Below are 15298 nucleotides of genomic sequence, written 5' to 3' on the forward strand. Positions count from 1 at the left end.
AGTTGACAATATACCTCCAGTTTGCCATCTGTTCATTGTGGAATTGGTATTTGATAGAAGGAGAACAAGCCTTGGATGTAAAGCTTGGGGCCCTCTTTCCCTATTAATGAAATAAAAAATCAGAAGTTTAGCTTCAGCCTGAAATTTACATCCCCTAGCCTAACAATGTTTAAAGAAACAAATAGGTATAATTCTAATCTAGTTCTCAACTCTAAGGAGAAAGCAGAATGGTCAGCCTATTTCTTCCATCTCCTGCTTCCTCTCCTAGCAAAAACTAAAATCTAACTTAGAGAGAGAGGGAGATGGAGATGCTAGAGATAGATCTATTCTGACCTCCCACTGAGTCATATCAATATAGTCTCTGATATTCAAAAAACTATAATCCATGACCTAGCCCCGCCAAAAGGCCAACAGAGGTTGATATGCTTCAGAAGATCTAAATGTCAAATAATTTGGAACTTACCCATGAAGAACTGGGGCATCTCCAGTCATCCTAACCTATATCTTGCCTCTAGATTCCCTTGACTCTGGAAGAGAGAGTGGGGCTGATGTCTATGCATAGTTCTGCCTCACTCAATCCAATTCACTTGCAAGTCAAAACATCAACCTCCTGATGTCATTGATCCTCCTTGAGAATGAGGGATGAACAACAACAACACCTATGAAGTAGGCACTTACATATCTGACTATAGAACACTAGATTCTAGAATAATACTGCTGAGTCTGTGTATCTACATATAAAATTGAATTCTATGAACAATATTGATGCAATAATCAATTCCATTTAATTAGTGCCTACTATGTGTAGGATGCTGTGATAAGTGCTTTACAAATATTATCTCATTTGATACCTACCTTCTCAAGCCATGTGGGATAGTGCTTTTCTAAGAATTATCATTGAGCCAGTCTCTTCCATTTTTTAACTTGGAATTAGAAAGTCCAGTATCAGATGTCCAATTTGTAGTCACCTCTAAAAGGGGCCTCAGTCTAGAGTTGTAGCCATTTTGATTTCTAACTCCAATTATGTTTGTAAAGGCCAAGCTGTAGGAAGATATTTCCAGTTAAGTAAACTTTTCAGCACCTTTCATGAAACCCCACATAATTGCCTGATTCTCTTCCACCTACACATAAATCTAGAATGAGGTCTGCATCACTCCAGGCTAGTGGGAGGATTTAAAAGAAAATGTCTCTGCTTTATGTGACAGAATTCACTGCTACATCTACCTACAAACAATTGTTTTGAGTACTCTATCATATATCTTCATCAAGGATTGAGATTCTGTAAAATGTAACTGAGACACTACCAGATGCTTCTCCCTATAGTCTGCAATATGTTTCTCTATATGTCTTAGTCAAAATCAGATTGCAACTTGTGCCCTAGGATATATATAATAGGACCTTGACTTTTTTCACAAATAGAAATAGCAAATCAAAGCTAAGTCTATAACTAGTGTAAAATTATCAGAGCTTGTGCAGAGCAAATCAAGTTTAGAGGGTGTCAATAGCATATTATTCTCTAGACCCAGAGGCTACAATCCAGGTGCATTCTTTTATATCCTGCTCTCACCCTAGGCAATGGTTTCTCCATCCCAGTGCAAGTTTATGGTTTTTTCCCCCCTAGAGAACCCTCCTTACAATATGAAACAATTCACTGTATTATAGAAAGCTCAGTATCTGGATCATGACCCAGATTGAGTTTCTCATTCCCCAGTCTTACACACTGTTCTGACCCTAACCCAGACACAAAAATGTCCATTTACTTCTCTGATCAAAGCTGTCTTCTCAAGTATAAGTATCAACTCACTAATATTATCATAAAATCATTAACTTCATTTTTTTTCCTTTTTTAGGATAGTCACTGTAGTTAAGAGGAGCTTCACCTAACATAAAATTACTTTCTCTAGCCTTTTTAATATAAACATTGAAAATAAGCTCCCTTCCAGCATGCATTCAAAAGTAGAGTGTATTATATTCAACCTAAAAAAAATTGGTGCATCTCATTAAAAAAATGAAATAGAAAACTTACCACCTAGGAATATAAATAATTTTTACAATTGCTTCAAGATTCAGAGCGTGAATTTTTTAATACTTAATATCCTAGGTCCTTTTCTTCATTTTCTCAGAAGTAACTACAACTTCCAAGCTAGTCCTGATAGCCTGGGCAGTTTATTTTCTTTAAACTACTTCTCCAAATCACTGGGTTAAAATTACTTATCATATCTTTCAGCTATGTAAAATTATTTTGTGAGTTAGTCCTTGAAAAACAGTTTCCATCAATCATCAATGGCCACTGAGGCACTTTATAAACCAAGCAACATTGCCTTCAATTGAAATATCACTAACTAGTGACAAGAACAATTTTTACCTTTCTACTTCCTGACATTTCTTCCAAACAGGTGTTACCAAAACAAAAAAAATCAAGTCAATCTTATAGAAATACTTCAATTATTTCTGAGACTTTGGGAAAAGACTATAACCAAAAAAGACTCCTTTGAAATTAATAAGATTACATCCATTTGAGAGTCAATGTGATAAAGTAGATAGATGACTAACTTAAGCCAGGAAGACATAGTCCAGGCCTATTCTGACATATACTAACTGTGGGCTTGGGTAAACAATTTAATTTCTCAGTACCCCCTTGGCAACTTCTAACTTCTAAGACTTTATTGAGAGAAAGCACTTGTTTATCTGTATTGATTTAAGAAATTTCCATATGGGATTTGCTCATACTCATTAATTCATAGATAAAATAATACATCTGTACATTTAAACATTAAACACATTTTTAGCAAAGCCATACTGCTTGAAGAATATCTATTTTTATTATTATGGTTATCACTTTTACACAAAAATATTTAGCTTTCAGACCAAATACAAGTCAAATTAATTTAAAAAACAATACAAAATGAATAAATACATTTTGGAAGGAAATAAAAGATACATTTGATAGGGGTTGATAGTGTCTTTTTCATGAAAGGGAGTTTTTACTTAATTCTTAATTTTTAATTTTAAATTCATAATGGAAGAAAATTGCTAAATTTCAGGTAGAAACTAGTAAAAATACAAGCTTTCCCCCATCACTATATAAGTTCATGGATGCTATATAAACTACCCTGAAATATCTTGGCTTAGAACCTCTAATCAGTCACCTTAGCCTTGAAATTTCAATATTCTTATACTTCCCAAGATCTAATTTATTCTTATGACTTTAGTGGGTCACCTCAGTCCTGACATTTCCCTGCCCTCTTCAATATCTATAGACTTTTTTTACCAGTGTGACTATGGAATGTCTAAGCTCTGAGATTTCAGTGACCTAGTATCCCCCCAATATAATTCTTCAAACAACTCCTAATTTATATGTCAAAGAGGTAAGGCCACTGTCTTCACTCTAAAAATCAATATTAAGGACATTCCCAGTGGAGAAAACAAAAGAAACCTAAACTGTTTCAATTAAACAAAAATTTTGAAAGCACCTATTTCCTAAATATAAGGTACTGTGTTAGACTCTGACAACAGAAATGTTAAAAAAAATCCTTCAGGAGCTCAAGTCTATTAGTTCTACCTTTGCTCTGTCTATTAGCATAGTTTCAACTATCCCAAGCAGTAGTCTCAATGTTTCTTTAGTTTTCCTCTTCCCCTAATACGTACTAGGTGACACAGAGGAAGACTCATCTTCCTAAGTTCAAATCTGACCTTGGACACTTACTAATTCTTGACTCTGGGAAAGTCACTTAACCCTATTTGCTTCTGTTTCCTCATCTGTAAAATGAGTTGGAAAAGGAAATGGCAAACCACTCCCATATCTATACTAAGAAAATCTCAGAGGATCACAGTCAGACATGGCTAAAAACAATTGAATAAGAAAATAACATAGTTGTTACACCTCTACCCAAATGGGGTGAACAGTTTTCTGAAGGATGACCCTATGATTCTTCATGCTATGGATTCAAAGAGGGTTATGTGCTATAATTGACTGAGAGACCTCTGAGTTTAATTAAGGAGACAATATTGAGGGAAGAAAGGAGAGAGAGAGAGAGAGAGAGAGAGAGAGAGAGAGAGAGAGAGAGATGAGTGATTAAATTACTATAATGCCCTGAATTTCCCCTGCAGTGGGATATTCAAGGCTTTCCTAAACAGGGGGTCCAACTTGATACCTAAGAAATAGACAAAGATCTCCAGATTGATGATATAAGTAGTTTAATAATCAAAGAGAGCAGTATGGGGCAGTGGCTACTGACATAATGAATACCTACAGAAGACTCCCTATAACCCCTGTGATAATTATAAAAATCAGATAAAGGGAGGAGATATATTGTGGATCGGCAGATATTGGGGGGGGGGTTATCTGCTCAACATTGGGCTCATGTCCCAGATACCTAGGTATCATTTCAGTGCATTAGGTTGAAGTCCAAGGTATGCAAGACCATATACTGGTCATTGTGCCCTTATTGTTATTATTTTGACTTTCCCCAGTAGAGACCTCACAGGCTCTTGGAGGATAGACAATTTCAGAGCCATAGACATGTTAAGGGAAACTCCATCTGCCAGCATGACCGGGCTTCAAAAACCTGTACCTTCAAAGAATAAGAATGAACTTTCCTAGTGAGACTGTTGCTTTCTTAGTGGAACCAAGATTTTCTTTTCCTCCTAAAGATTTGGCTCACACTTTTTTCTTTTACTACAATTTGTGTGTTTTTCTGAGTTCTGTTTACTTTTTGCTAGGTTTTGTTCCCTAAATGAGATGTTTGTGTGTGATACTGTGTGTACCTGAGTGTGAGTGTGTATGTTTATATGTGTGTACCTGTGAATGGAGGGAGGGGGCAGGAAGGGAACTAAGCTAGTGAGAATAAACTGTGACCTTCCCCTTTCAAATGACCAGGAAAAGTGGCTTTTATTCTAAATCCCTAAAAAAAAATATTATAATCATAAAAAACAATATTGGAGGTATGGAAAATAGAAATAATCTTAGACTAATAACTTCTTGAGGATAGGCAAGCAGAGTCAGCCATAGTCCACCCCAGTTCCTCACAAAGTTAAATATTGAATTATTCTTTGGGGACAGGATAGGACAAATCCAGATATATCTATCTACTCAAATTATATAGATATGTCCAAATTCAGGCTAGCTATACTATATTAAATAGTCTGCTTTATATTAAACTGCAATTTTAAAATAGCATTTGTTTGCTAAGAACAAGTCAGCAGATGAATTCTCGAACCACTTTGTTGATAATGTCATTTAAAAATGCAAAAGATGAGAACTATGATTCTGGTCTTTTTTCTGACCAATAAATTGCTAATGTGTGTCAGAATAAAATTAGCTGAACAGGGTTCTAATCTTGACCCTGCTACTAATTACCAGCTAGTGATTTCAAGAACCTAAGATAAAGGCATGTATTCTTTTACATCTGTTTATGAGTCATGAAAAGAATTCTGGTAATAACCTGTCATTCCCAGGACTCTGCAAAAACGTTCAATAGTGCCAAAGTGCAGCTTTCCTTACCATCATCATAAGAGGCATCATTGAAACAAGAAGGCAAACTAAGATATGGCAAGTTATTAGGAGGAATAGGTGACCAAGTAATATTACTCCAATGTTTAATAAGCTCAAACTAATGACTAGATCCACATCACCGGTTAGAAATTTCCAATTCTTGACATAGACTAATATATCTGGAAGAGGCCATAAGAGAGGGTCTGATCCAGGTGCCTGTCTTCAGATTAATGAACCCTTAGTTTTGGGGGAATTCCAAAAAAAATTATTCCAGAGACATTAATTTTCATAGAAATAGACTACAATATACCTTTCCAAGTGATTTTCATTATTCTACTTCAGACATTCCATTATCTGAGCAATTTTGACTGTTTTAATACTTTTCTTAAATGTTGTTCTATTGTACCTTTGCACCAGCTCCCTTCCCATCCATACATCCAATCCCCAATCCACCCCCAAGTCTGTAATGTGTTCCCTTCTCAGCTATGTGGCTTAGAAGTCCTTACTTCTTTCAAAACTAGGTACACTTTCAACAATGAGACCTAAGTTAATCTTCCCTCTCACACACACCTTGGTCTTTTTAAGCAAGGCTGATAACTCTGTGCAACCTAACTCTCTTAAGTCCAATTCACTTACAAGTGAAGCCATCACCATCAGGATGTCTTTGGTCCTCATAGTATGAAGGACAAATCTCACACACACACACACACACACACACACACACACACACACATACATACATACACTGTACATAATCTGTTTTTACTTACCTGAATTATTGTCATTTCCCCTCCCCAAAAGATGACGAGTTTCTTGAGGGCAAGAACTTTTTCTCTCTGGTGAGTTTTTGTATGTCCAGTACTTCCAAGACATTTACAAAATGCTGAGAGAATAAATGAAAAGTAACTTTTCAATTTTAGCATAAAGGAAATTTCCATTCAATGCTCTCACTTAGATGAGCAAAAACAATGATGATTAAATGAGGGCAGCCATGGCCTTCCTTGAATTTGCTGCCTCTCCATGAATCAAATCCTCTCTTAGAGGTGAAACTACCATCAACATGCAGCCTCAGGAAAGGACATGACTGATAGAGTTCATATTATGATACCTGATACTACCCATGCCCCTGGGAGGGAAACAGGAAACCATAAAATAAAGATGCCTGTGCCATGAAATACTCAAATATGTTCTCCAGAATCTAAATGCCTTAAATTATTCATAGAATGAGGCATCCTTTGAAAGAAGAAAATAGAAAAAGAAAACAAGGTCCAATTTTCTAACCCCAAAATAACATATCAACTTTAATGTTCAAATGCATGAATAGCATATAGCCTAACTTCATATGAGAACTACTTTTTAAAAAAAAGAAAAAAAGGCCTATGTATGCAAAGTGAGAGGTTGGAAAAAAAACAAAGAGAAAGCAAAGGAACTCAAGAAAATAGCTCACAGCAAATGGCATTTGAAAGGGATAGAGACAAGTTACCCCCATTTTGTGCTAAATTCAAATAAGACCAAGGGCAGGAATGTTACAGACACATTTCATAATCAATGCAGGTTTTCCTTGAGGCTTCCATATATACCTAAAAACTCTTTTAAAAAATCACAAGGAAATGGAACATTTAAATTAGTGATTTTTTTTTAAAAAATAGTTTAAAGGAAAGAAAGAAGAAAAAATAAAGTTTAATGCTTTTTTAATGCCTAAGAAATTTTCATGGAAAGATGGATTTCACAGCCAGTTTTGCTGAGTGATATTAGTGGAGGGAAAAAAAAATCTGAGGTCTCTCCTGTCACTGTACCCTTCATAATCACCACAATTCAACATGACACCATAACTTGTAAGGAATTCTCACTGGCATCCATTTAAGTGGACATTAATTGGAAAGTTCAGTGAACAGAGAAGGGCTGTGAACAATATATATTTCAACATTCTTGACCTTAAATGACAAGAAGAGGAGAAAAAATGGCAAAATGTATTCTGAGCATTTAGCTCTCTATTGTGAGACAACAAAATTTGAACTGAAAAAAGTATGTGGGGGTGAGGGGGGAGGGAAGGGAAGGGCACTGGGATGCATTCCAGATCCTCTTTTTGTTGCTACTGAGTTCTTGATGATTCTAGAAGCAGCAGTCTCCACTGGAATCAATCCACCCATTAAGAATAATCTATCGGGGAGAGCCTGGGTTTGTGCCAGCTTGGATTGCTAGGAAGCACACTAAATTTAATAGCAAAAAATGCAGGATGTAGTCACTTACTCTCTGGTTAGTCAAGGCTGTGACCTTGGTCAGGCAAGTCGTTTAGACCCCCTGAACCTCAATTTTCTCCTCTGTAAAATGGGGAAAACATTTGCATAACATATCGCTTTGTGTCTATTTAATGTATGATTGTGTATTAGCTATCAATTCCGGCAGATAACAATGTTAGTGAACAGAAAACCAAAATAATCTAGAATGCAAATCCCAACTCCTTAACACAGGAGACTCAGTTTTTAAAAATTATTTTATTTTCAATTCATGTTCTCCAGGCAATTTTCTAAGATTTTAATAATTATAATAATTGTTACAATAATGATAGTGCCAAGATAGTGCCATTTAACATGTGCCAAGAACTATACTAGGAACTTTACAAATAATATCTCCTTTGATCCTCATAACAATCCTGAGAGATAGGTGCTGTTATTATACAGATTTTACAATGAGGAAAATAAGGCCAAGAGAAGTTAAGTGACTTGCCCAGGGCCACTAGGCCTGGTATTCTTTCTAATATGGCTTGTATCCATCTACATCACACAAGGAAGTTTCCACAGTTTCCTATAACAAAGAAATCACTGGCTTAGTCTCCTATACAACAATAATCAATGCAGACCAAACATGATTGTAGAGAACTAAAGATGATCTGATCTTTGTTACCCATTTTCTGAAGGAGAATTCATAAATTTAATGAATAATGAGACATACACTTTTTCATTATGGTCAATTTTAGTTTTTTTTGCTTAACTAGTCATGTATATGGATGCAAACCCACACAGAAGATTAGGTGTAGAACTGACAAGATGGATAAAGTGCAAAACTAGGAGTCAGATAGAACTGAGTTTAAATCCTCTTTTAGACATTAGTTGTATAACCTTGGGCAAGTCATTTAATCTCTCAGGCTCAGTTTTCTCATCCATAAAATGGAGATAATAAAAGCACCTTTCTCCTGTTGTGAGGATCAAATGAGACAATATATGTGAAAGTGCTTTGCAAACTTTAAAATGATATATAAGTGGTAGTGATTTTTATTTGATACTTCTATCTTATCCCCCCCCACTAGATTATGATTCCATGAGTATAGGATCATAATTTAACTAATTAATTTACCCTTTCTAAAACCTAGACCAGTGCTCTATATCCAATATGAACTTAAATGTTTGTTGAAAATTATGTTTATAAATATAATGGGCCATAAGATAAAAGGAAAAGGGGGCAGCTAGATGGCACGGTGGATAGAGCACCAGTCTTCGAGTCAGGAGGACCTGAGTTCAAATTCAACCTCAGACATGTAAATATTGCCTATGTGACCTTAGGCAAGTCACTTAACTCCATTGCCTTGCAAAAAAGAAAAAAAAGATAAGAAGAAAGGGATGGGTTCAGAGAAACTGGGAAAAATTATGCAAACATTGCAGACTAAAGTGAGCAGAGTCAGGAGAACAATTAATAAAGTAGGGACAACCTTTTTTTAAAGACAAACAACTCTGAAAAACTTTAAAACTCTATTTTTTTAGGTTTTTGCAAGGCAAAATGGGGTTAAGTATCTTCCCCAAGGCCACACAGCTAGGTAATTATTAAGTGTCTAAGGCCAGATTTGAACTCAGGTACTCCTGACTCCAGGGCCAGTGCTCTATATACTGCACCACCTAGCTGCCCTGTAGAATTCTAATCAATGTAGATAAACATAATTCCAGAGAACTGAAGATGATCTTTGTTATCCATCTCCTGATAGAGGAGTGATAGATTTAAAGTGAATAATGAAACATATGTTTTTCAATATGGTCAATTTTGATTTTTTTTGCTTGATTATGCATATTTGTTCCAAGGGGAGGAAGAATAAATGCATTTTGGCTAAAAAATAAAATGAAAAAAAGTACATTATCAGTTTAAAAAAGGAAAAAAAACTAAGTAAAAAATTGTTTAAAATTAGGTAGAGCACAAAAAAGCACTGTTAATCAAACATCTAAGGTTCTTTAAGTTCTAAATTCCCCATGATAAATGTCAGTTATTATGTAACCAACACCAAGCTAGACTCAAAGGGAGATAAAATAAGTCATGTTCTTTACCTCCAAGGAACTCACAGTCTGGCTGGAAAGATAAGGATTATGTACAAGGAGAAAACAATACAAAAGCTTTGATTGAAACTCTGGAACACTCTGACTCAGGAAAAAGGGAAGGAAGGATGGAAAAAAAAAGTGCTACTTTTATACCTACTAATAATAACTTACATTTACATCACACTCTACAGGTACAAAATACCCTCCCACCATGTCACTGGATTCTCACAGAATGCCAGGGAAGGAGGCGAGTTACCATTCTTGTTTTATGGATGATCAAGTTGAGGCTCAGAGATCCTCAATGACTTGCACAAGGTCATGTAACTAGTAAGTGTTAGCAGAGAAGTTAGTTAGCACTTTAAGCAGATCATTCTTTCCACATTTTCAGAGTTACTTCCACTCATTTTTCAGTCGTTTCAGTCATGTCCAACTCTTTGAGACCCTATTTGGGTTTTTCATGGCAAAAATACTTTAGTAATTTGCCATTTCCTTCATTTTACAGATAAGAAACATGAGACAAATAGAATTAAGGGACTTGCTCAAGGTCATAAGCTAGTAGGCTAATTTTGACCTCAGGAAGAATCTTCCTGACTCCAGGCCTGATCTCTATCCACGTGGCTGCTCTTCCCCTAACTGACCTGAATAAAGAAGTCAGAAAAGAAACTTCTGTAATTAAAAGTTTGTCTTCAAAGTAGTAGGTAGTTATGGTCAGGGACTGTTCTGGTTAAACTGAGGGACAAGATTGGTCTTCAATCTGCATATTTTACCAGACTACCCCACATTGCCTCAACCTCCTCCTCACTCTGATTCTTTGGGCCCATTCTCCCATTGGTGAGTTTGTTCCTAGAATTTCCATTTTGTAGAAGGATCCCATAACTATCCCCCATTCTCCAGACTACTGGTCTCAAACACAAATAGAAACAGATTCCTTTATACCATATATTGACACTAAAAACCACAAATTACAAAAATCTTTATTGTATTGTATTTTTAAAATATATTTTTATTTCTTTCATTAAATATTTCCCAATTACCTGTAAAAACTTTTAATATTCATTTTTAAATGTATAGCATTTTTTTATTTTATTAAACATTTCCCTCCCAGGACAAATCCAGAAACTATATGAAAACAATTATAAAGTACTTCTCCCCCCAATAAATAATTGAAAAGAATGTCAATTGCTCATGGTTAGTTTGAGCTAATATAATAAAAATGACAATTCTACCCAAATTAAATTACCTATTCAGTGCCATACCAATCAAAACTACCAATAATTCTTTTACTAAACTAGGAAAAAAATAATAACAAAATTCATCTTGAGTAACAAAAGGTCAAGAATAGCAAGGGAACTGATGAAAAAAAAATGTAAAGGAAAGTAGCCTAGCTCTACCAGATCCAAAACTTTACTATAAAACAGCAGTCATCAAAACTGCCTGCTACTGGGTAAGAAATAGATGGATCAGTGGATTAGGATAGGTTCAATAGTAAACAACTAAGTAATCTATTGTTCGATAAACCTAAAGACATTAGCTTCTGGGATAAGAACTCACTATTTGACAAAAATTGGGGGAAAAACTGGAAAATAGTATGGCAAAAACTAGGCATAGACCCACCTATACCAAAATAAGTTCAAAATGGGTACAGGATTTAGGCCTAAAAGGTGACACCATAGATAAATTAATAGACCAAGAAATACTCAAATCTGTGGAAAGGGGACAAATTATAAACTGGGAAATGAATGATTTTGACTATACTAAATTAAAAAAGGTTTGCACTACTAAAATCAATGCTGCCAAAATTAGAAGGAAAGCAGAAAGCTGGAAAACAATCTGATAAAGGTCTACATCAAATTTATAAGGTTGCAAATCATTCCCCAATTGATAAATGTCAAAGAATATGAATAGTTGTCAAATGGAGAAATTAAAGCTATATATAATCATATAAAAAAATGCTCCAAATCATTATTGATTTAAGAAATGCAAATTAAAACAACTCTGAGATATCATCTAACATCTATCAGACTGGCTAAGATGAGAAAAAGGGAAAATGATCAATGTTGGAAAGTTTGAGTGATGCATAGAGTTGTGAACAGATCTAACTATTCTGGAGAGCAATATAGACTTCAGGAGAACAATATGGAACTATGCCCAAAGAGCAATAAAATTGTTCATTCCCTTTGGCCCAACAATTCCAATTCTAGGTCTATATCCAGAAGATATCATAAAAAAATGGGAAAAGTCTCACTTGTTCCAAAATGTTCACAGCAGATCTTTTTGTAGTGCCAAAGAATTGGATGCCCATCAATCGGAGAATGGTTAAATAAATTATAGTACATGAATACTATGGAATATTTTGGTTCTATAAGAAACCATAAATGGTCAGACCCTAGATAAGCATGGAATGACTCACAGGATCTGATGCTGAGCTAAGGGAGCAGAACCAAAACCACATTCTACATATTAACAACATTGTGAGTTGATCAAGTTTGATGGAAGCACCTCCTCTCAGCAGTTCAGAGAGCTAGGACAACCGTATTAGATCAACTATGAACAATGTTATCCCCATTCAGAGAAAGAAAAATAAAACAAAACAAATAAAACATCCTTCACAATCTGATCAAAAGATATCTCTCATGCATTTCTTTCCCTTTAATCCTAATTCCTCAAACTGAAAATGACTAATCTATAAACCCTGTTTAACACAAATGTTTATGTACAATATTAACTTGACTATTCACCACTGAGGGGAGGGTGGTAGGAAGGGAGGGTAGAAGGAAATTTTCTAACTTAAAAATAATAGGCATATGGATGAATGTTGAAAAATTTTCATAACATTATTTGGAAAAATAAAATATTAATTAAAAAAAGAAAATCATTGATCTAATAAATAAAACTAAGAGCTGGTTTTATGAAAAAGTTAATAAATAGATAAACCTTTGGTTAATCTGATTTAAAAGGGGGGGGAAATTCCTAATTAAATTTTAATCTAGTTATGTTCTTTTGGGGGAGTCTTGTAGGCTGCTTATGGTTTACAGGGAGATTGACTGGTCCTCTGGATTAAGTGGTGCCTCCTTTTTCTTATGACTCCACTCCTGTTGACCTCTACTCCATAAGTGTATCCTTCTTGAAACTTCCAACACATGGGGAAGTGTTTCAGATCAGTCATCCCTGATTCTCCAGATTTAACTACCATGCCCCCAAACAAATACCCCTCCCCTAAGCTATTTGGCTCACCAGTTATGTGTGGTTTCCCTCATTGGAATATAATTTCCTTGAGGTCTGTACTTTCTGCTTACATTTGTTTTCTCATCTCTTAGCACTTAAAGGTTTACTGACTAAGATTGCTTACCTGGCTTACCTGGAATGCATTTAGTCAAAGGTTCTTAACCCTGGGTATGAGAATTATACATATATATATATATATATACACACACACACACACACACACACACACACACACACACACACACACACACATATTTTGCAAGGCAATGGGGTTAAGTGACTTGCCCAAGGCCACACAAGCTAGGTAATTATTAAGTGTCTGAGGCCAGATTTGAACTCAGGTACTCCTGACTCCAGGGCCAGTGTTCTATCCACTGTGCCACCTAGCCACCCCTAAAGTATATATATATATATATATATATATATATATATATATATATATATATATATATATACATATATATATATGTATATATATATATATGTATATATATGTATGTATGTATAGATTTAAAAATATTTTGATTACTATATGTTGAAATCTATTGGATTTCTTCAGATCCTATGTTTTCATTTCCACACATTATTCTAAGTAGGGGTCCACAGGTTTCACTAGATCACAAAAGTCATCAATGAACCCCGAAAGACTAAGAAACCCCTACTTTTCACATTCCCATTCAAGTTTGTATTTCCTTAGTTGAATTTTATCAGCTCTCTTCGTTGCTAGGAGATAACAGACATATTTGCTAAAATAATGGAGATAACATGTTATTTCATTAGTATCATATCCCTTCCAAATAAAAATAGCTAAAACTGAATAATAATGAAGGGATAAAAAGAGGTAATAGGGATTTGGGGAGGGAGGTTGGAGAAATTTTATTAACCAAGTAGTTCCTTTTGTAATGTTATTTTGTTAGACTGTGGTTGAATGACCTAACCATTAAAATTTCTCCTTCCTTCTGTAAGTGAAGTCAAAGAAAACAGGTATATCTACAGAAACAAATATTGCCCTTTTCTTTATTCTAGTCTAGTCCTCAGTTGAGGAAAAAATTAGTAATAAACTTGGTCAGATGACTTTGTGTTGAAATTTGTGATAGAATCATGAAAATTAATGTTCTGTTTCCTAATTACATCCCACCATTTTAGTTACATTTAATTGAATTTTGGATATTTTGATGATTCCAAAGAAACAGTATTGGAATGTTCCTGACTGGCTGAAAGTATTGGGTGGCTGAGACAAGGTTAATTTGTACCCTGAAAACTAGATGAGATGTTAACTACATTCAGGTTGCACTTCAGCAATTTGAAAGGTAATTGTTTTTACCTTCTCAGCACTTGAGAAGGTTTTCTAAAAGTAGATTCGACTATCAAACTTTTAGAGACAATAAAACAGTGAACTGTTTCCTTAAAACCTTTTTTTTTGTCAATCATTACTTCATACTCTCACCTGTCTATGGTTGAAGAAAACAATTTGTAATTCAGCATAGAGCATTCTACTTTTTTGGAGAGGTAGCTTCTTGTTTCAGGTTCTTAGAGCCACAGGTGAGAATTGAGTGATAAGTAGATCCCAAAGATGGAAAGTGCTCACATCAGAGCTGCTAGACCTCCATGAACACTTCCCAACATCCTGATGTTATTGGTCCTCTTTAAAAATGAAGGACAGGGGCAGCCAGGTGGCGTAGTGGATACAGCACCCTTCCTGGAGTCAGGAGTACCTGGGTTCAAATGTGGCTCAGACACTTAATAATGACCTAGCCGTGTGGTCTTGGGCAAGTCACTTAACCCCATTGCCTTGCAAAAAAAAAAAATGAAGGCCAAACAGTAACCATTTCTTACCTTTGTTAAAAGAGTCTTGATGTAGAAGAATTCTAGCACCTATCTTTAAATTGTGCATCTAGATTTAGTTTTGTTAGATCAATTTAACTAAAATGGGCAGCTGCCTATGTTTTGGTCTTCTCATGTATAAAATAAAGGTAATGAATCTCCAAGATCTCTTGCAACTCTGAATGTATGAACTCAGATTTTTTTTAAAATCATTTACTCAAAATGAGTCTTTGAGAATAAAAAATCTAGAACATTTTTAGGGAGAAACATTGTAATACATCATCTGCAGAGTTGAATGTGCCAGTAAAGAGACATTTCCTTATTAAATTCCCAACACAATTAATGTCATGAGATTTCAGCAAGGCATGAGATTTCCCTTTATGATCTCTAGAATGCTGAAGCTTGAATTTGAAGAAAATGAAATTTCAGAGGTTTAAATTAAGATGCAGATGTA

General features: G+C 35.1%; 1 long non-coding RNA gene across 1 annotated transcript in view; it reads right to left on the bottom strand.

The window, feature by feature from the left end:
- The window catches only part of LOC141522095 (uncharacterized), an 86995-nt gene that overhangs the window by 15717 nt on the left and 55980 nt on the right, over window positions 1-15298 (bottom strand). The window contains exons 2-4 of the long non-coding RNA XR_012478127.1: window positions 6265-6377; window positions 856-1041; window positions 15-100 (exon numbers count right to left, since the gene is read on the bottom strand). This is a non-coding gene — a long non-coding RNA (uncharacterized LOC141522095). The remainder of the gene's footprint in view (window positions 1-14; window positions 101-855; window positions 1042-6264; window positions 6378-15298) is intronic.

The sequence above is a fragment of the Macrotis lagotis genome, chromosome 1, assembly GCF_037893015.1.
Source record: "Macrotis lagotis isolate mMagLag1 chromosome 1, bilby.v1.9.chrom.fasta, whole genome shotgun sequence".
NCBI classification, from domain to species: domain Eukaryota; kingdom Metazoa; phylum Chordata; class Mammalia; order Peramelemorphia; family Peramelidae; genus Macrotis; species Macrotis lagotis.